Here is a 21,284-nt window from a genome sequence, read left to right as displayed (position 1 = left end):
ATCAATTAATCATAATAGTTCAATGTGACAAAGATTCGACCAATAAAAATGTCATTTTGGAAAACAAATGGATTATCCAGTTATAGATAATCATTTTGTTTTCCACAGTCACTCTAGACAAGATATTGAAAATGCCAAAGGCCTAAATGGGATTGCCACATTTATTCCTAGCATTTATCTAAATTGATGTTTGGATATTACTCCATGTGTTTGTCCAGCTTCTTATTTAAAACTGTGTGATTACTTTGCATGTGCTATATTTACAATACGATATGATATACTTTATTGTCCCCATAGGAGAAACTTGTCTTGGACTCAAATGCTCTACACATGATACGACACATAACATATTGCCCATTATTATAGCTGGATTTTTTTGCCGGTTGTGATTGCATGTGATTGGCTTGTGGTACTGAACTCCGCCTCTTTCACCTATAATATCCAGATAGGAAACCCCAGACTGGAAACCTGAGCCAGTTAATAACTAGCTTCACAATACCAGTTATCCAAGACCACCCATTTTCTTTGCTAATGTTTTTCTAATTTTATACCGGCCCCACACTAGAGGATAATTGGACAGATTTTGGGTCTGGTTCACCACGACAATCCGCCTAAATGATATTGTTGTGCGAGGGTTTTACAGACATTATCTTAATGGCAGTGACTGAATCTGAGTCTTCGCGATATCAAAATCCTGCAGTTTAAAAGATGCAGTGATGTAAATGTCGAAACCCCCGAAAGCCAATGAGAGCGAGCTGCCCGGGGTAGGGTCACCAACCGGGTCGGCCCACGGAGACATGGCTGTCAGCAGCAGGAACAGAACTTCTGTCTCAGGACAAGCTTGTGGAATCATTTTGCTTTTAAGTGCAAGGACACACACACCTGTGCGACCTGCTGACCACAACAGACCGCCTACAAGTTAGTTAATTTCTTTCCCGAAGTCACGTTTGATCATGTGATTCTCTGGAATCACAGAGTCTGGAATGGTTCAGTGTAAACGCTAAGTGTGTGGTCCCGCGTCTTGACTGAATCGTCTGGTGTGTGTGTGTTAGTACGATTCAAATATTTAAAATCAGTTCAATATGTTGTTATGTCTGGGGTTTCTCACAATTTTATTTAAATAGTGTGCACCAAGCATTAGACAGAGAAAATAAGGCTTTGTCTACTCTGCACCAAGCAGGATTGGAGCCAATGGGGAACAGCAGTGTGTTTATTTATAAATGTGTATATATATATATATATATATATATATATATATATACAAAGTTTTTTCTACCCTTTATTGTTTATTTGGATTGAACCTGTAATCTGCTAGTGTTGCTCCGAGGTCAGCCATTGTGAGTTGTTTATTTCTGCGAAGAAAAGGGGGAAAAAAAGAAGCACTGAGAAACATTTTGTCAGTCAGCCTCAGGGCGAAAGCCTGTAGACGGAGTTCAAAAGGCAAAAAGCTTCACTTTTAGAGCTCGTGGGGAGCTGGGAACAGCGAGGTCAAAGGTCATCAAAGAGGAAGTTTAATAAAGAAAGAAAGGGAGGGCGAGATGCGCCAGGGGGAGGGCGTGTGATTGATTGTTTCCTGTCTCTGCTCTCTCCATTCTCTCACCCCTCTCTACCGCATGGCTACTCCGTCCACTCCAGTGACTCAAATGGGTGTTTATTAGAAAATGCGTTGCCATAGCAATGTAACAAATACGGAAAGAGCTCAACGGTGTAACGGTGGTTACAGTAAGACCACACTGAGCTGATGAATTATTTGGCTTTGAAACTTTTATTAACCCAGTATATAATAACCGATATCTATAATAACCTGAGAGAGTTGTAAAATTCATAATACGGAGCCATAAAGCCATTCACAACACAGCCAGGGCAAATCAGACAATGCAGCTATTATTTATTGTGTGTGTGTGTGTGTGTGTGTGTGTGTGTGTGTGTGTGTGTGTGTGTGTGTGTGTGTGTGTGTGTGTGTGTGTGTGTGTGTGTGTGTGTGTGTGTGTGTGTGTGTTTGGGTCAACCTGTGCCTCCCTCTCTTCTTTATTTAATGCGTCCTCCTGGGTAAAGCCGCTTTTCAACACATTCCTTTGTTTAACCTTCTAATTGGAAGACGTCTAGAAGTCGAGCGCAGTCTTTCATGGCATCGCAAGTCTGATCACACACACACACACACACACACACACACACACACACACACACACACACACACACACACACACACACACACACACACTGTGTAGTCTCCCAAGGCGGCTGTGAGAACGGGAAGAAAAGACACAAGACAAAAAGATCAAATTATCAGCTACATTTAATTACCCACAAGCCGACAGACACAATAACAGGGCTAAATCCAGATTTGTCTGCGCTCAGAAGAGAGAGAGAGAAAGACTGTAGTCAGACTGAAGCTCTCTCCCTCTCTCTCTCTCTCTCTCTCTCTCTCTCTCTCTTCTCCTCTCCCTCATTCCTTTGCAGCAGGGAGCGTTCCTTCTTCTTTTGAAAGCATTGCTGCAGAGTGAAGTGATGACAGCTTATCGGATTAGGGATCGGCGGATAATAAAGACCCTTGTTTGATTTCCCCACCCATACTCCTTAAATATGATTACTGCTTACTGTTACCGCCAACATGACATTAGAGCGCACGGCGGCGGCGGCTCAGACATTTGCATAATGTTTATAGAGATGCTAAGAAGCGATGGCTGCAGAGAGGGGAAGGAGGCTGAGGGACGCATTGAGCTCCCCCCTCCATCTTTCTCTCTCTCTCTCCATCACTTTTGTCGCCATTCTCTTTTGACCTTGTTACCACTCTCTGTCATGAGAACACAGGCCGTCTCTGTGCAGGGTTTTGTAGTGCATGCTAGCTGCGCAACTTGTGCATGTCTATCCCCACCTCTAAGATGATTTACTTAACAATAGCTTTTTTTACCAATTTAATAAAAGGATGACTTATACCTATATTAATTTCTTTTATTAAATGTTATTCAACATTTTTGAAGCGGTTCCAGGTTGGCAAAGTGCCTGGATTCGCTGAACTTCGAGGCCGACAAATCTCTTGAACTCTTCCTTTTTTTTTATTAGCAAAGAGCAATTTCTGTTTTAACCGGCACTGACCGTCTCTTTTGCTCAGGAAAAAAGTAAATCATAACCTATTGCAAATTACATTCTGCTGCAGCTAATAATTGTTAATTCCATTAAAAAGGCACAAATGATCTGAGATTTTTTGTCCCGTCAGTGTGCTCTTGGCAACAGCGATCATTTGTTAGAGAGCGGCACATCATTCCAACACCTCTGTGCCATTTCAAGGAGAATGCGTTGAGTCTTCTTTGGTTTTAGATTGTTTTGGTTATAATAATATGCTGTTTATCTTGTTATGACATAAAACTTGATCACTTATATTCTTAATAAGTGTATCACATAGCATGTCTCCGTTTTGATAAGGGCTTGAGAAGGTTTGGGTTTCAAATTTGCGTATACTGGATTCAGATTTGATCAAATCAGATCTCAACCCAAATCGTTGCATATGACAAATATGTATATCGACTCCCTGCCATGTTTATGTGTGTGTGCATGTGAGCCTGGCTGCTCTGCAGTGTGAGGCCAGTTTCTGGTACGGAGGCCTCAAGCTGCTCGACAGTAATATCGGTGTCGACCACAGTGACACTGACCAGACGCTCTAACTATCAGAGTGTGAGCTGTTGTACATGCGTGTGTGTCCCAGCAAATGTATTATCAGTGTGTGAATGTATATATCTATATATACTAGGCGTGTGTGTGTGTATGTGTGTTCGTGTGAATTGCAGCCACTCTCTGAACTCCTGACTCAGTGAGCGTCACACTGAGCCTACTAGCAACATTAGCTAATTACAGCTGGGATGCCTGTTGGCTTTATTTTCCCCACAGCTCTCATGCACATGCATGGGCATTCATGTGAGGAGCGCCCCCCCACAGCATGTCTCTGAAATTCAGTCATTGTACTGTATTTGGTTTTGATGACTAATGTTTTGGGACTTTTTGCCAGTGCCATAAGCCATAAAGTATCTGTGTGTGTGTGTGTGTGTGTGTGTGTGTGTGTGTGTGTGTGTGTGTGTGTGTGTGTGTGTGTGTGTGTGTGTGTGTGTGTGTGTGTGTGTGTGTGTGTGTGTGTGTGTGTGTGTGTGTGTTGTGTGTTTATCAGGGCCCCGACACCGAGCTGGCCGTCAGCTGCTGACAGGCTGTCACAGTGGCGATCTTCACCTGTAGTTTTTAAAGTGTTTTGGATGTTCGGGCTGATTGAGAACGAGTCAGTGAAAGAGAGTTTCATGTATTTCCTTTACTTTTCTTTCACAAGTTGAACACCAAGGGTTGATAACACCGATGCAAAAAATAACAGCTAAACTTTATAGTGTCGACTGAAGCTTTTATTGAATATATATTCTCAATTTGCATTTTAAGCATGAGAGGGGAATAGTTTTGTTTTAGTTGTTAATTCCAAGATGCAGGCGTATTTCCACAAATACAGACTGCCAGTCGTGAACTGTCAAATAAAATATATTCTAAGTGATCCGTATAAGACATATATATCCGTATAATATATATATATATATATATATTTAATGCAAAATCAATATGAACACAAGACGACCAGACAATTTTATTATTTTCTTTTTTTGATCTGGACCATTTAAACCAATACTACTAATGTGAAAGAACCACTAATCCATGAAGAAAAGCCCCCAACACATTTAAAAAAAAAAAAATGTTTGTTGGCAAAACCAGCTGGCCCGTCAGCTGTTAGCTTTTACGTTGTGTTCAAGTGCAGCTTTTAAGATTCAAGGCATTACAAAACGTTTGATCAGCCAGCCTTTGCGAGTCCTTGTTCTTCGGGGTCAGCTCGGTGTGTCAGAGTCGGGACTTAAACATAAATTGGAGGCAATCATCACAGCTGGAGACACCCTCTGCCCGAACAAGTCGTTTCAACGTCTCTTGTGGATTAATAATATGTTCATTTCTTTTCCGACAAAGGAATCACCGCTTCCACCACGACCAAAAATAAGAAATGCAATTTTCTAAGGATTTGACAGTAAGCACGACAGAAGCACCACATGTGACGGGTATCTGGTGAAACATGCTGTCGACTTATCCACTCTCCTGACGCCTCTCTATCCTTTTTACTCACTTCTTACTGCCTCCTGAAGTAAATGTTTTGATGAATGTTTTATGAGTTTACTTGATGATATAAAAATGCATATTCGAGGTGAACGTTGACAGCATTATAAGCTGGGAAAGAATGGGCATGCGTCTTGCTTGAGGTTGAAGATGACCCCACAAAGATGACCTATCTGTAAAATCCTGAATGAGTGTTACTTTGTCAGGATTTCGGAGTATTTCCAAATAAAAATGGCTAAAGTTTTTTTAACAGGCCCAGTAGCCTTTGGGTTATTTAAATTTTTGTCATCTCCTATTCAAAGCTGGTGTCTTACTCCACTGCAATCTAATTTGATTGAACTTCTACTTGGAGGCGATGCATGAACCCTTTGCAGAACATTTCCTATTAAATCCATTTAAGGAAGTTCAGATGAGTGAACAGTAAGGGGAGGAAGGCTATTTTGCCACAACATTGTGTGTTTGGCGGACGTGAACTTATCATCCCGGTTGCTAACATCATTACCCTTTAGCCATGTGGCCTACACACACACACTGACACAACACACACACACACACACACACACACACACACACACACACACACACACACACACACACACACACTAACACACTCACACACGCACTCACCAGGCCAGGCCACACTGCCTGTGACTCTGTGTGTCCTGGCTTGGAGACCCAACAGAAACAGACAGCACCAAAATATCACTGCAGGGTTCCCATGTCAACACTAGCAGATGCAACATTAATTCAATCAGCCATGGAAAGTTGCCGAGCGGAATGGTTGCGATAAGGCCAGCATCCGAGAGCTGCAGCAGCAATGTTTGGGAGGCTTGAGGGACTACAGTCTTGAATTTACTATGATTTTTTTAACTGACTTTGAGACATTTCCTGGTGGTCAAAAGAGACAAATCTTAGAAAGGGTTTAATGATATTTCCTACAGGGACTTCATAAGCATCTTTTTTAGTTTAGTATCCCTATGTAGGTGGTGAAAGTTGTCAGCCATCTTTTAGTTTTCGTAGTAATAAAGGTACTTCATCTCCTTAGAGATGACAGACTTTGATAACAATGAGGTGACATTGGTGGGAATATTTTGCCTTTAACATTTTTTAAGTGAGATCAGGCGGCAACTTCCGGGTCTGAAAAAGTGAAGCCTTAAACTTGCATTCTTTCTAATGGCCATCAGGGGGCTACTCCTTCTGGTTACATAAAGAAGTCTTATTTTGAGAAAATGGCCCTACTTCTCACTTGATTTATCGTCATCATTGTAAGCATGAGTTTATGGTCTCAATCACTAGTTTCAAGTCTTCTTCAATACATCATGATATTGACAAAGCCGGGTATGTTTTAGGGGCGTGGTTACCTCGGGATCGACAGGTTTCTGTGTTTTAGTGTTAGAATTATTACCCTTTCACAGTGTTTCCAGTTCATTAAAGTTCATTTTCACCTTCTGGTCGACCAGAAATGTCTTATTCAGCGATTACTACTAAGCTCCGACCTCTTGTTTTCCCAAAAAAGCAGGATGGTGACGAACGCGAAAAATCTACAAAAGTGCTTCAAAACCGTAGCCCACAAACCAATGGATGACATCACGGTGACCATGTCCATTTCCTATGTACAGTCTCTGAGGGAACTGCTGAGTAGATCGTAGTAATGTCAGAGCTGGGACCATTTTCCATCCCTCATTCTCATGCAGTTTCACACTTATCTCCTGTTTGTTTTTCCTTATTTAATTTCCCCTCATTTTCTCGTTGTAAATCCAATCCAGTTTGGTTCACAGCTCTGCATTTGCATTGGCAACACCTGCCTTGGATTGTCACTGAATGTTTATGCGCGGCAGCTGGAGATCACAAAAATCATGGCAATTATAAACCAGTTAACAAGCGTATGAGGTAATAATCTGTGAAATTTCACACAAGCAAATGTCTCCTTAGCTTCAGTCTTGACACAAAAAAAGGGAGAAGCATTGTCTCAGTCTTCATCGCTTCTGCCTTGCTGGCCAACAGTCGCTAAGCTTTTTGGCACCACAGACCGTTAAATGTTGACAGTTTTCATGAAATGCAGATGGAGGAGCTGTGGTGGGTGATGATGGACTGATTTCCGCCCGTATGGATGACCTACTTAAGTTCAGAATCAGCGTCCTGTTGTGGGTGTGACAGGGAATCTGGAGGAAAAATTGAACTAACGCCATGCCAAGTATGTTATGTAATTATTATTATTATGAAACATATTGTTTCCGGTTGTCCAGTTATGGTCTGAGACGGGACTTTGCATTGGTTAGGCATGCTTCTGGATTTATTATTAACCATAGTTGGAGAAAGTTAGGACTAAATAAAAGGGATGTTCTGTTTCCAGAAGCAGAATAAATAAAAGAACAGTTATGAGTGTAAATGTGATACAGGGGCGACATCCTACGTAAAAGCATTCTCTTTCACTGACTTGTTTTATGTCTTCTAGCGAAGTTTGTGTTTGTAGATTTCTCCTAAATTCAACGAAAGTTAGCATTAATAAAATGCCTCATTTGTATAATTAAACATAACTTTTCAGAAAACTTGAAATACAATAAATAATGGTCTTAATGTCAGTAATCAACTGGGGAAGTGTCATGGTGATATCTTTTAGTTTATTTTTTTACCCAATTAAACTGTAGTGTCTTCGAAATGTATGCAATTTACAATACATATCTTTAAAGGCCGTTTTCTTTAATTCAATTTTTACTCAAACTCTAAGCCAGAAATGTTCACTTCAGTAGCTCTTACATACACCAACCTTTCCACTTTCATTCCTTTCTATATCATGGAGGTTTTTACAGAGGGGTTTGTTCATATATCATTTATAGCCTGATTTATACAACATTTTAGTCATGTAAAAGTGGTAGAAATAAATTTCTTTCTATGGCAGTTGATTTGTGGCATGGAATAAAGAGATATCAAAATTCCCTCTGTTAAAACCTTTGACTGTAATATGCGTTGAGCCTGGCTTTATCCAGTGTTCAGATTCCTGTTCTGGAAATGTTTTCAAATTTCACACATTTGATAATGCCTCACATTTAAACATATATATTTTCTGAAAACTTATAATACCAAAAATGATTTGTATTCATGTGAGTAATCAACTGGGGATTGGCACTGGATTCACTGTTTGTCTTGTTGAGATGAAGTGTAAAAACACGAATGCTTATCATTGAAAAGTAAGAGACAAAATTATAATGATAAAAACACCATAACACATCAGCTGTCTCTCACCTCTTTATCTCTTCTAGCTCTTCTCCCGTTCCCTCTCTGTTTGTCCCCCCCCCCACACCCCGTCTCTCTCTCAGTGGAATCTAAATCAGATTTAATATTTGCAGAGGGAGTATTGGATGACCTGTGAAAGAGAAACACGGGTTGGGTCTGTGTGTGTCCAGCTAATCTGTGAAACTCAGACAAAACACGGCGCAGAGGTGACATTTGTGTCTGTAACTAGTCACACTGGTAGAAGAAAGGAGACATGGAAATCAATGTATGTATGCAAAGCTGTAAAAAAATGTTTTCAACTGCCATAATTCTTTATGGACTGAAAGAGTCAAAAGCATTTACATTCAGTGTTGTTTTTCCCATCCATCCAAAGATGCACTTTATGGTTCCCTCTATAGATAAACGTCTTGTAAACAAGCTTTGTAAAAGTGTTTGATTTCAATTCAAACCAGATTTCTTTTTAGTTTAGGGGGTATGATTTAAATTTTGTTTCATATTTATTCTCATTATTATCTACCCAAGATCTTCCTTGTTGCCAGTGTTTTGGTACTTTTTGTAAAAAGGAAAAAAAAAACCTTTAATGAAATCTTAAGTAAAGAGGTAAAAAATGAAACACCAAAGTATGGTTTACATTTTGTACTACCTTGTCATTTGCAAGTGCCTTCATCATTTCAAGTGTTGATTGTAGAAAGAAATGTTATGTCCTCTGTGACATTTTATCCCCTGTGACATTTTCCAGGGGAAAACGTGCCTGACAAAGAGAGCGTGATTTGTAGTTGTGTGTTTTAAAGGCTGCCGCGTCTCAACACAGTCAATTGGCTGCTTTTAGAATGCTGCTCCGGTTAGCCTGTAACTGCAGCACGCTGTGTTCTCTAATCCCTCCTCATCCTTTTCGGTGTCACTCGCAGTGAGAAGTGCTGCACGGTGCAATCTGGCTGACGTTAAGCATATCCTGCCATTCAGCCCTCTTCTCTCACTGCTTGACTAGTAGCTTACTGTGACACAATCTCCTGCATTCTTTTTTTTTTAAATGCCATTCATCCAGGAAATGTTTGCTGAGCATACATGTCCTGTTATAACACCCTTCCGCTTTGCTTCCATGTAGTTTTACACATTTGAACCGGCTCAGCAATGCCACGGTTACTGATGTGGGCCACCGAGCAGCAGTCAAGAGTTCAGTGCCTGGTTAAAGGGCATGTCTTTAGTCGGCTTTGAAGAAAGTATACACACGCACAGTTTTATAGAAACTTCTTTTTTACCAATGCATGTTGGTAGTTCTTTGGATTATTCAGAGCAATTGTCTCTGGAGGGACAAGTTTGCTCTTGAATTTCTGCTTGAAAGTTTTTGACTTTAGAAATTGTCTTTCTTTAAACAGTTTTCATTAGTCTTCCAGAGGCTCAAGTAGGTCCAAAAGCTCAAAAGAAAGAAATGTTTTTCAAATACAATTGGGGAATAAAGGACAGTGAGGACAGCACTCCAATTAGACTTTTTAATGTCCAAGTATTTCCTTTTGTATCATCTACATTAAGGGTCCGGCACTCGGCCTTCAAAGTCTATTTGTGAGCTGAGTGTGTATTGTCTTCGTTTTTATTTGAATACAGGGCAGCTCCTAGTTAAGCAGACGTTCTAAATGACCAAATCCTAACCCAAAAGAGGAATATGTAGTTATGGATCCTTTGTTACATGACTTATCTTCTCAATGCCACTTTTGGGATTGAATGCGCCACTTTACACATCCACCCAACCTACCTGATCGAAGAGTGATCGGATATATTTTGTAGTCAATGGAGCGACTGTGAAACGGTGGATAAACTTATTTTATTTCCTATAAACTCTTCTCAATTAAAGCCCCCCCCCCTTAGCTCTATGAAATCTGAGCGAACTCTTACGATTAACACTGGAAACTTTGAGAATTTCTGTAAAAATGTGAGAATTCTTTTTTCATTTTTTTTTTTTTTAAACCTTTATTGTATAGGGTAACTATTCCTATAAAAGCGCAATTGATTCCATTCGGGGCTTCTACAGTAATAATGTTAATGTTTCAGAGGTTAGAGATCAGATAACATTACATCTGTACTAAGTAGGAACTTCTACAATTGAATGAACTCTGTTGAACAAAATGTTTCCATTTTTGTGCTGCAATTTCTTTGTATTAAAGGTAAAAGCCCAGCTCAACTAATGCTGATGATATGAAACGATACGATTTTTGATAGATTCTCCAAGTCTATCCCCCTGGCTAAAAACCTTTAAACCAGTAACTGTAATGGTGAGATCAGAACAAATTATAAAACATAGGTTTCTGTTCATGTTGTTCTGGTCATTACAGAAGAAGAAAGACTTTAAAGGAAGGATTTATAAGCTTAAATACAGTATAATGAACTATTCATAGCTATGTTTTTTTTAGTGTATCACCTGAAACTAAGAATCTTGTTATCGTCAGCTCAGAATGAGCCCTTCATATCTGTATACTGACGAGGTAGTCCTCGTGGAGTTCACCATGTTACACCAGCGTGTTTCTACAGTAGCCCAGAACGGACAAACCAACACGTGACCTAGAGAAGACGTTTTCACATTACCTGCAGGCCACCGTCCATCACCATCAGGAATGCATCTGCAGCAAAATGAGAAGTTAATGTGATGTCATAGATGTGGATAGTTTAGAAAGTAGAATTTTAAAAAGAACGCTAGTCGGACTGATTAGAAGTTCAGCATGAATCATAGCGAGTCGTGTTTGTGAGGGAATCGTGACTTCACCGCAATCCCTCCGTGTCCTAGCTGTTCTTTTCGCCCAATCTGTGAGGGATTTGGATGTGGCCACGGGGTGCCAGAGAGAGGGGCAAATCAACATGTGCTGGGGGCAACAGAAGGTGTGTGTGTGTGTGTGTGTGTGTGTGTGTGTGTGTGTGTGTGTGTGTGTGTGTGTGTGTGTGTACAGGCCCTAATCTGCTATGAGGGGGTCCACCAGGATTAGTATAATCAGGGGCTTCTGAGGACCCCCTCCCAGCCCCCACCGCTCTCCACCTCCTTATCCCGTCATCCCTCGGCTGCTCTGCCCACCATCCACCTCCTCCTCCCTCCCTCCCTCCCCCCCCTTCATCTCTCAATCCTCCCCCTTATCCCTCTATCCTTCCCTCAGTCTCTTTATGGCGCCGCTCAGTTCCTCATCCTCATCCCGCGCTGCCATTCATCCCGCTGACCTCATCCTCTTACACTTATCCTTATCATTACCTTCTACATTGTAGGCGTTTAGCTCAGCGGCTCGGAATTACAAGCCCCCGCCCTGGTGGAGTGCAGTTCTGAGACACTGCTCATCAAAGTTTAGACACCCCGGCTGTGTAGAGAAAAAAAAAGTCTGATACCCCTGTGAACACTGACCACATGAGAGCAGTGCCCGGGAAAAAAAGAAAAAGCAATTTAGTGTGAGGAAGGTATCAGGATGTAGAGCTGCACTAGAGATTCCAGGTGTGGAGGTTTTTAAAGAGCTGATATACTTACAACAGCTACAACCAAAATAGAAACACAGACGTGCACAAGCGCTGCATACAGATTCCTGCTCGCTGAGGCTCCATGTTGCTAATTTTCACTCCACACTGGTGAAGATTTAACCCTTTGAGCCCTTGACAGTTTTTTGTCTCACCTCCTTTATTTATTAGCTAATGACACAAGCTGTGTTAGCAGTCAGTCACCAAGCAATTATAAGCAAACTTTTGAAATGTTTGAAAGAAAGAAATGCAAATATGGCGGGTTTCCATCAGCTGGTTTGGAGTGAATAAACTACATCCGATCCATCTGCGAGAGGAAAATGGAGAGAGGGCCTCAGGAATTTGTTTCAACTTGGCAAGTTTTAATTGTTCTTTCATGTCAGCTTCAATTGGCCATGTAAAAGCACGTTATGGGAATATCCGACAGCAGAAACAGCTGATAAGTCATGTGAGTTAAATTACCACTCTGTCAGAATTTCTTGGGAAAATGTGTCGCCATAATCCATGTACCACATCGACTCTTTTTTTTCCAAGAAGATAAAATCAACCTCAACTAAGTACATTTTGCCGTTTCAATTTTGCTTTAATTGTGCGATACTTCGGCATAGGATTAACATAGTATGTCTTATCCAGGGTTGCCATATATTGTTTTCAGGACCAGTTAGAAATCTCAGATATGCCATCAGTTTGCATGTGAGTGGTACTTCACATCACACTCTCTACACCTGCCACTGTGAGGTTGACGTTGTTGTATCTTAGTGAAATGTTCTTTGATGGATGCCCACGAAAGGGGAAAATTCATGTAAATGTAAATTGTAATAACTTAATTCATTATTTATTAAGAATCTGCAGATACAATACACATCATGACACAAGGTGTTACTTTTTAATATCTTGCAATAAACTGTGATACTGTAAGCAAAGAACTCCACAGTATGCATACAATCTGAGTAAAAAAAGTTTCTTTTTTTATGCAATCAGAACATTGGGATCCACATTTGCATTTATCACTGCCCCCCCATGCTAGCACAGACTTGTTAAGTTGATAAAGTAAGAATGGAGATGTTCCTCTTTAAAGGACATGGATGAGGTTGCCGGACCGAACGTTTGGATCCCCTCAGCTTTAAATTCACCGTCTTCCTCCATGTTCTCAGCCCCGTCTGCATATATCTCGTTAAATGCTCCACTTTATCCCATCCCCTCGTCCATTTATCTTCCTCCCTCTGTCATCTACCCCCTTATTTTCAGCACCCGTTCCTCTATACAGTAACTCAACACTCCTCACCGTCAGCCTCATCTACTTATCTTCACCCTTTCTAAAGGTCATTACACGCACAGCCTGTTTTGCCAGATTAAAATAGAGGCCGACAGGAAAGGAAGATGAGGTGTGTCATATCTGCCAGCCTCCCACCTTATCAAACACACACGTGCAGACATGCATGCAGCTGCACACACACACACACACACACACACACACACACACACACACACACACACACACACACACACACACACACACACACACAAAGATGCAAACATTAAGGCATGCTCTTAAAAGGAAATACACATGCTGCCCAAAAAGGGTAGATAGCATATGCACATTTACTCTCAAATACAAATTTAACAATGAAATGCATAAAAGTGTGTGTGAATGCCAGCACTCACACACACACACACACACACACACACACACACACACACACACACACACACACACACACACACACACACACACACACACACACACACTCCCCCCCCACACCTGCATGCATTCTGTCACACACCTCTAGACATGCAGGTTCATAAACCAGTGCACCATTCTGCCCCACACACAGGTAACTTTTCTCCCACAAACACACTCCGAAACACAATTTACACAATCACACACGCTCGGGTACATTTAACCATTAAACCGGCAGAAGAGCAGCCATGAGAATCAATAGATGCTATAAGGAAAAGCCGTTATTTGTAGATAAAAAAGAAGAAAAAAAACGAAATGAGGAGATGTTGTTGAGAGCGAGGAAGGAGGAGTTTATAAAGAAAGAGGAGGAGGAGAAAGGGATAGCAGGCCTTGAAATAAAGAACGAACCAAGCTCTTTTTTTTTTAAGAAACGGGAGGGAGGTGTTTTTTTCTTTTTGTTTTCTTTAGGATATATTTATTTGTGAATAAAGAGCTGGGGGGGCGTTGAGAGGAACGCCATAGGAGAAGGATTTGGCTGCGAGTGAAGCCGGAGCCGAGACGAATACAGATGAGTTTGAATTCACAAATAAATAAATTAAAAAAAAAAGCATAGAAAGGACCGTTCTTAAAAAAGAAAAAAACTAATAATAGCAAAGGTAGTCTCCGTCAATGGCGCTCTGGCTGGTCCAACAACAGGGAAACAAATTGGGATTCCACGGCCGCACAAGTCTCCCTCGCTGTTTACTGTGGCTCCTGTTTCATTTTCTTATTTTAACGCCTGCACTGCCTAAGACCTACAATAGAGACATGATTCAGTACATATGCATAGAATTATTTTAATCCACGCATCACCATAAAGGCATTTTTAGTTCTGCGATGAAAAAGACGTCATGTCTCGTTGTTGAATCCTTAAGACATAAAATCTGTTTTTTTTTATTTTTTGCAGTGTGCCATGGCTCTACTTCACTACACCCCCCCTCCCTCTCTTCTTGTTTGTTGTTCAAGTGTGTGTGTGTGTGTTTGTGTGTGCATGTGTGTGTATCCTTTTCTTTGAGAGGGTCAAAGCCTTGCACAATGTGTGTGTGAAGCCCTCCCATGTTTTTCACATGCAGATCAGCCACATAAGCCTCTCCACACAGGCTTTCACATGGACCTGCTATAGTGTTCAACTTCTCCACAAAACCCACTTGTCTGGTATAGTTGGCCCACAGGCCACCAGCTCCTTTCTGCACACACAAAGCTCACTGGCTGCTGTGGCTGTTGACTCGGCCGACGGCTCGAGGGTCTTGTTTGATTCTGGTCGACTCAAAGCTGTGATGAACATGTGAAGTTCCTGTGATCAGGTTTTCAGAGCCAAGTTTTTTGTTTTTTTTAAATACTTTTTTTAAATTTTGGTATACTGTTGTAGTGATTATTCTGTCTCCTCCTTTCAAAAGATTATCTAGTTTTTACCCAAATTTTCTCCTATGGATTGCCCATTTCTTTGTCTACTGTAGGGCTTTCACTTAAATTAAATGAATAAAAAGTTTATATGAATGTGCGTTTATACACAGTTCATTTTTTATTCAAGCAAATCATTACCAATCGAATACCTTGTTAGTTCCGCATGTACAGTTTTAAGTTATTGACGTTCATATCACGGCAAATCATGTTAAAGAAAATATCAAAACTCCCCCTGGGCATCCTGGTAGGCTCAGGGAGATCAAGACTTTTGGGACTTCGATGTTTTGTTTCCAAATAACTCTTCTACTGTTTTCTAACCTCCAGTATTTTGAATTTTTACTTCCTGTAGTAGCGGTTCCTCAGCTGCCCCTAAAAGCCTGCATTTTACTGGCAGGAGTTGTATCTGTTGCCTAGCAACGTGATCTCAATGGCCATTAGCCCATTTTATTTGTGTGCATGTGTGTGTGTTTGTGTGTGTTTATGTTCTCTGTTGTTGTAATCTGCATTGTGTGAGAGCAGCATTAAGCTCACTCTGTTTTATTGCGCTGTCTCCCTATAGGGACACGTGACCACAGACACAAAGGAGTACACACTGCTAATTAAGGAAAACACACACATCGAAATACATTACTTATTAATCTGAATGGGAGGATAAAACCATTTATTGCATTTTTATAGGATGCCATTCACTTCTGTGCCATTAGAGATTTTTTCTTTTTTCAACAGCAATAAAAACAAAAACAAAGCCAGGATTGCAGAAAAACGCTGTCATTGTCTTGCCGTTTTGACAGTCGGAATAATAAATCTTAATAGCAGCTACAGTAGATCGTGGAATGAAAGTCTGAATATCCCCAAAAACGTGTCACAAACTTGTCTTAATTCTGAAAAACTGTCCAAAGTGCTACGAATGCCCCGTTTTCCTCTTTATTTTTTCCTCTCTCCTCATTAAGGCGCCGTGCCCGAGCTGTCCTTCCCGAAATATAATTGATAGCGGGGAGAAAGGCAAATGTTTCTTTAATCTCATTTGCAGGCGAACAATGGGCCTGGGACTACGCTAAATTCATAAAAGTGGCTTAATGCAATGAAATTTAATGAGGTAATTTGTGACGGAGCGAGATGGTGGACGTGTCCCGCCGCGCACAAGGGTACACACACACACACACACACACACACACACACACACACACACACACACACACACACACACACACACACATTCACACACACACACATACACAGGAGGGCAGACACACGTGGAGAGGAAATCTGGCGCATGAATATTTATAATAGGGTCGAACGAGAGAATATCCAGTCAGACAGGAGGAGCACTCATCTGCGTGTGTGTGCGTTATCAGTGTTATCTCAGTAGAGAGCTGAGTCATGCTTTGGGGATAAGTTCCCAACAGTTTGAATCCGTCGAGCTGCAGAAACCCAATCATCAAGGCGCACGATTATTGACTCAAGATGGAAGGCATTATTGTCATCAGAACGGGCCAATTGGGGTTTCTTTAAACTACGCGGGCGTGCTCCTTGTGATCAAGCACAGATGGGATTAGGTCTTTTCAATTTGACGTTCAGAAAAAGAGGAAAAAAAAGATTTTACGGCTTCATCTGTCATAATGCCTCGGACTCAACCTCTCATGTGTCTGAGGCAGTTAACATCCCGTTCTAGCCTCACACAGACTCCAGACCTGGAGCAGACTGTACTCCAGCCCAGCGCGGTTCCACATCTCATCTCTGAAAAATCACACCAGAAAGTCGCCTTTTCACTAATAATGTAAGACATTGACATAAGACAGGTTTGCATCCAAGAGAATCTGCGCAAGAAAATGCGTATGAATTTTCCATGAAGTTTCCACCCATTACCGTTTATGGGATTATAAGTAAGTCTGTTCAAGTAAGTTCATCAAGATGAGCAGCATGTGGCGTCCGACTCTCCATTATACCATTGCAGAAGCTCCAGTGGATGTTGGGGTCCAATGCATCATGTACGTCATCATTTATTTCCTAAATCTGTTTCCATTCTATTTTGTCGCATTTCCCTTTTATCAATGCATAAACTTTTCCAATTCACTCAAGCTCAAAAACATATTTTGCAATATGTTTTTTTCTTCAAATTTCCGGCATTTCCATTCAGGGTTATTTTAATGTGCAAATTGAAACTGGACATAAAGACAGTCATTACTTGCAGGGTTAGTAAGTGGACAACTGATGGTGAGGTAAATGCTAACAATAGCTCCTTGAGCTTCTTTCTGTTTTCCCTTAATTTTACCAGATTTGTATTCATTTCATTCAATAAAGTGATGTATCAAAGAGGGGGGCCCGCTCTCAGTGATAACAAGCTTACTAACTGCTTTCTGACTTATTTTGCAAGCTTATAGTTCAGTCATTGATGGAGCTGTAAGTTCTGGCTATATTGTAAGAGGACGATGCTGGACGCACGTCACTCACCACTGATTGATTTAGGCAAAGATAAGATGAAAACAAGTGAGCAAGACTAAATGATGAAGTGAAAGTAACGGGCCTGCTAGAAGCTAATGGAGTTTACAGAGAATTAAAAAGGGTTCGCCGTTTTAGGAGGATTATTCCTGTAAGATCTCATCCAGCTTTGCTACTCAAAAACACGATTGTCGGCCACGGGGCCATTGTACGCACCGATGAGTTATAGTGACAATTGTGATGTCATGTTCTTCTTGGCAATTTCACCAGCTGTCTAAAAGAAATGTAAATTGCTGTGAAATCATCTAATCTCTGAAGCTGCTTTGTTGTCATTCTGACAGCTGAAAAGAGGACGGAGGCAGAATTTAGTAAGAAGTAGTAATAAGTGAGAAACACAAGTTGAAAGAGAGTAAACTTCAATGTTTCATGTTGAAGGTTACAAGGACAGCAAAGGAAATGTCTTGTACCAAGATGTAATGAATCACTGCATATTACTTTTTTTTCCACACTGAAACTTCCTGTTTCAGTGTCAAACTCTTTGTTTTGCCATCATCCCTATGATATGCACACTGACGTATTGGTTTCACATCCTTGGAGTCAGGTAGCCAACATCAAGCCAAGGCTCATATCACTTCCTGGCACTGCGCCCAAGCGACTCCCATTTCATTATGACTGAAACCGAACTGAATGCTGGAATTAAAAGCGATGAATGATTCCCTTTACTTGCGTGTCATGACCTAGATTCCGTAACCTACCGACTGTTTCCAAAGCTGCAGTGCTTGTGTGTGTGTGTGTGTGTGTGTGTGTGTGTGTGTGTGTGTGTGTGTGTGTGTGTGTGTGTGTGTGTGTGTGTGTGTGTGTGTGTGTGTGTGTGTGTGTGTGTGTGTTTAAGTGTGTGTTCTCTTGGGTGCAAGTGAGTAATGTTACGCTAAGAGATAGCACCGCATGGTGGTGTGTTTTTACTGGATCGGCTCAAAATATTATCACAATGTTCCGCCTTTGTATATCTTTCTTCCAGTCATGTAACTTTTTCAGAAGTTGGAACAATTCATTCAAATCACACACACTTTCATATTTGACTTTGCAACAGTACACACACGGGCGCCCACAAACACACGCTCTTCTTTCTGTGCTGCCAAGCCACGGCGCTGCTGCTGCTGCTGCTGCTTTGCTTCCTCTGCAGAAGCCAATAACAGTTTAACTGTACCGTCACTCAACGAGAGCCGAGCGCGAGTCAGAGGGATGAAAGTGAACAGGGGGAGGGGGAGGGGGGACAAGGAGAGAGGGAGAGATTAAAAGCAGGGAGATGGATGCGACAGAGGGAGAGGGAAGGGAGGGCGGGGGAGTGGAGGAGAGGAGGAGGAGATATGGTGGAGCTAGCAGCATAGAAGGAATTTGACAGAGGGAGGCTGGCAACAGAGAAGGAAAGGGGGAGAAAGAGAGGGAGAGGGAGGGAGAGATAGGTCAGATAGAAAGAGCCCTAGTTTAGCAGTGGAGTATGGAGCAGAGTGGTGCAGCTAAAACTCTGCAGGTCACAGGCTAAAAGGACCCAGTGCTCGGCCTGCTTGCAAACTCCAACTCCCACAAAGCATTTAGAGCCTCACCTAATGACAGGGGCCACCTTGATGGACTTAATTATACGGTATATTTAAATATAGATAGCGTATAAATTGCAGCTATGGACTGGAAATGTGTTAAATACAGTTTAGTTCAGACATTATGCGTCCTTTTTGCTTTGCGAAACATAACCGGACGTAAAAATGTATTTCTCGAAGCTGAAGATACGCAGCTTCTATTCCATTACATGTAATGATGGAGGGTAATCTTTGTCCCAAGATTAAATACCCCCTCCACCCTGCGTCAGCCAGCCTTCCGGGCTCCATTAGACGTGAGATGAGGTGAGGACGGGCGGCATTATCTTAACTGAGGTGAATCACCTTCCCACCGGCTCCACGGGTGTTAATAACACTCTCGTCTGGGAATGGGACGGTGGGAAGGGTGGGGGAGACCTTCTGTGTGGTGCGGCCTGGGGTCAAGGTAAATGGTTGTGGTGGCGGCTCGTAATGAAGCGCGCAGACACACGCAGGAGTCACGGCCAGCCTCGCCGGAGTATATCACGCGTCTGTGCGTGCATCGTTTCAGTGCACACGCGTGTGCTCTTTTGCGTGTGCGTTCGGAAATGTTGTTCCGTCCGTTGGAGGGACACTGAGCAGGCCTCCCTCTGGATGTCCAGCCCTCTGCGAGACACAAGCCAAGCCGCTTTTATTTATACGGTTTCCCAAAATGGAGAAAGAATCTGTACAATATATCATTTGTTTAGTGAGTCTTCTGCACACAGTTTATACAAGAATAAACACCATGTTGAAAAATGAAGCTCATCAGCATATGAAATACTAAAAAAAAAAAACATTGCACACTTAATATATACATAAATAATCAGGACAAATGCAAAACATGCTGTAGAGTAGTCCGTCTTTCATTTGGTCCGACTGAAATATCTGTCCCTCTTATCGATTAGGAGCATGTTAGCATTTAGCTCAAAGCACCACTGTTCCCTAGTACAGCCTCTACCATCGTTGTAGACTCTTGTGCCTCATTTCCACTGCCTAGTACAGCGTGACATAACTCTACAATAGTACCCATCCAATGTAAGCGGGATGCTTAGCTGATCCTCACAGCGACGCCGCGTGATCTGCTGGGACATTATCGTTTGCACTTCAATTGACCACAGCGGGGTATATGTGTGCTGCCATTTAAAACAAAAATCTCATTCAAGTGAGTTAAAACAATGTGGGCACTATTAACAGTTGCTTGGCTATTTAAAAATGGCAGGTTTGTGCAGGACACAGCAGACAGCAAGTCACGATTCTGGTGAGGATTATCTGACCAATCAGTGGCCGGCAGTGTCTTTACTCCACCTTCTAGTATTGGCTCAGACCATCTAATCGAGTAGAGCTGTGCTGTACCATGCAAAGGAAATGCGAGATTAGTAGTGCTGTATTCTGTGTCGCATCGTCGGGGTGCGACTAGCCAATCAGACCCAGAGTTAGACCTCAAAGTGCTGACTTCTCGGTGAACTAAACTAAAGTATTTTGCTCTTGTTTCTGTGCAGTTTTCCGCACAACTTCTCCACAGTATCACCTTTCAGCAACATCTGCCCCGATCTCGTAACGACATTTACATTTACATGGGTTGAAACCTATCAAAACACATATTTGCATGCATATATAAGAAACCAATTCCCAGCAATCAACGCTAGAATAAAAGACGTATAATAAAAAAGACGACGTTCAACCACATGTCGAGTTACAATCAGAGGTGTGCAATTTCATGTGCGGCATATCTGCGTGAAATATGCATTGAAATATGTTTAAATTGTCCTTTATAAACGACCACTCAGACTTTAGATTACCAGTTTGATTGCATGAGGTTCCGATAGTTAATAGACAACCTTTAGGTCCCATACTTCCACCACTGCAATCAGAGACGAGTGGCAGGTAGTTCAAGACACCGTTCCCCTTCTCCTGCGCTGCACACACACATACACACACCTCGCCCACCTATATGAAGTGACACTAATGGAGCGTTCCATAATCTGCTCCATCCATCTATCAGTAATGGGCTGCGCCATCAATCCGGCTCGCTGAGGGGGCGTATCTGTCGTCACCCTCGTCGCGGCAATTCCTCATAAAGTGTAATAACCATTCGGCGGGGTAATCTCCGCCGTGATGGGACAGGTCCCAGCCAGCCTTGACCCCGGCGACACTGCGGCTGATGATGATGTCATTTCCTCAAATAGGCCCCTTGTCTTAAGGTGTGTGCGTTTTGTGAGATGAGTAGAGGTCAAAGCTCTGATCTCATCCGTCTCTCTGAT

General features: G+C 41.9%; 1 protein-coding gene across 1 annotated transcript in view; it reads left to right on the top strand.

The window, feature by feature from the left end:
* The window catches only part of LOC129099219 (plexin-A1-like), a 207,757-nt gene that overhangs the window by 43,004 nt on the left and 143,469 nt on the right, over positions 1-21,284 (top strand). The window lies entirely within an intron of this gene.

Source organism: Anoplopoma fimbria, chromosome 12, assembly GCF_027596085.1.
Source record: "Anoplopoma fimbria isolate UVic2021 breed Golden Eagle Sablefish chromosome 12, Afim_UVic_2022, whole genome shotgun sequence".
Classification (NCBI taxonomy): domain Eukaryota; kingdom Metazoa; phylum Chordata; class Actinopteri; order Perciformes; family Anoplopomatidae; genus Anoplopoma; species Anoplopoma fimbria.
The sequence above is the reverse complement of the archived record's forward strand: the minus strand, read 5'-3'. Positions and strand labels throughout refer to the sequence as shown.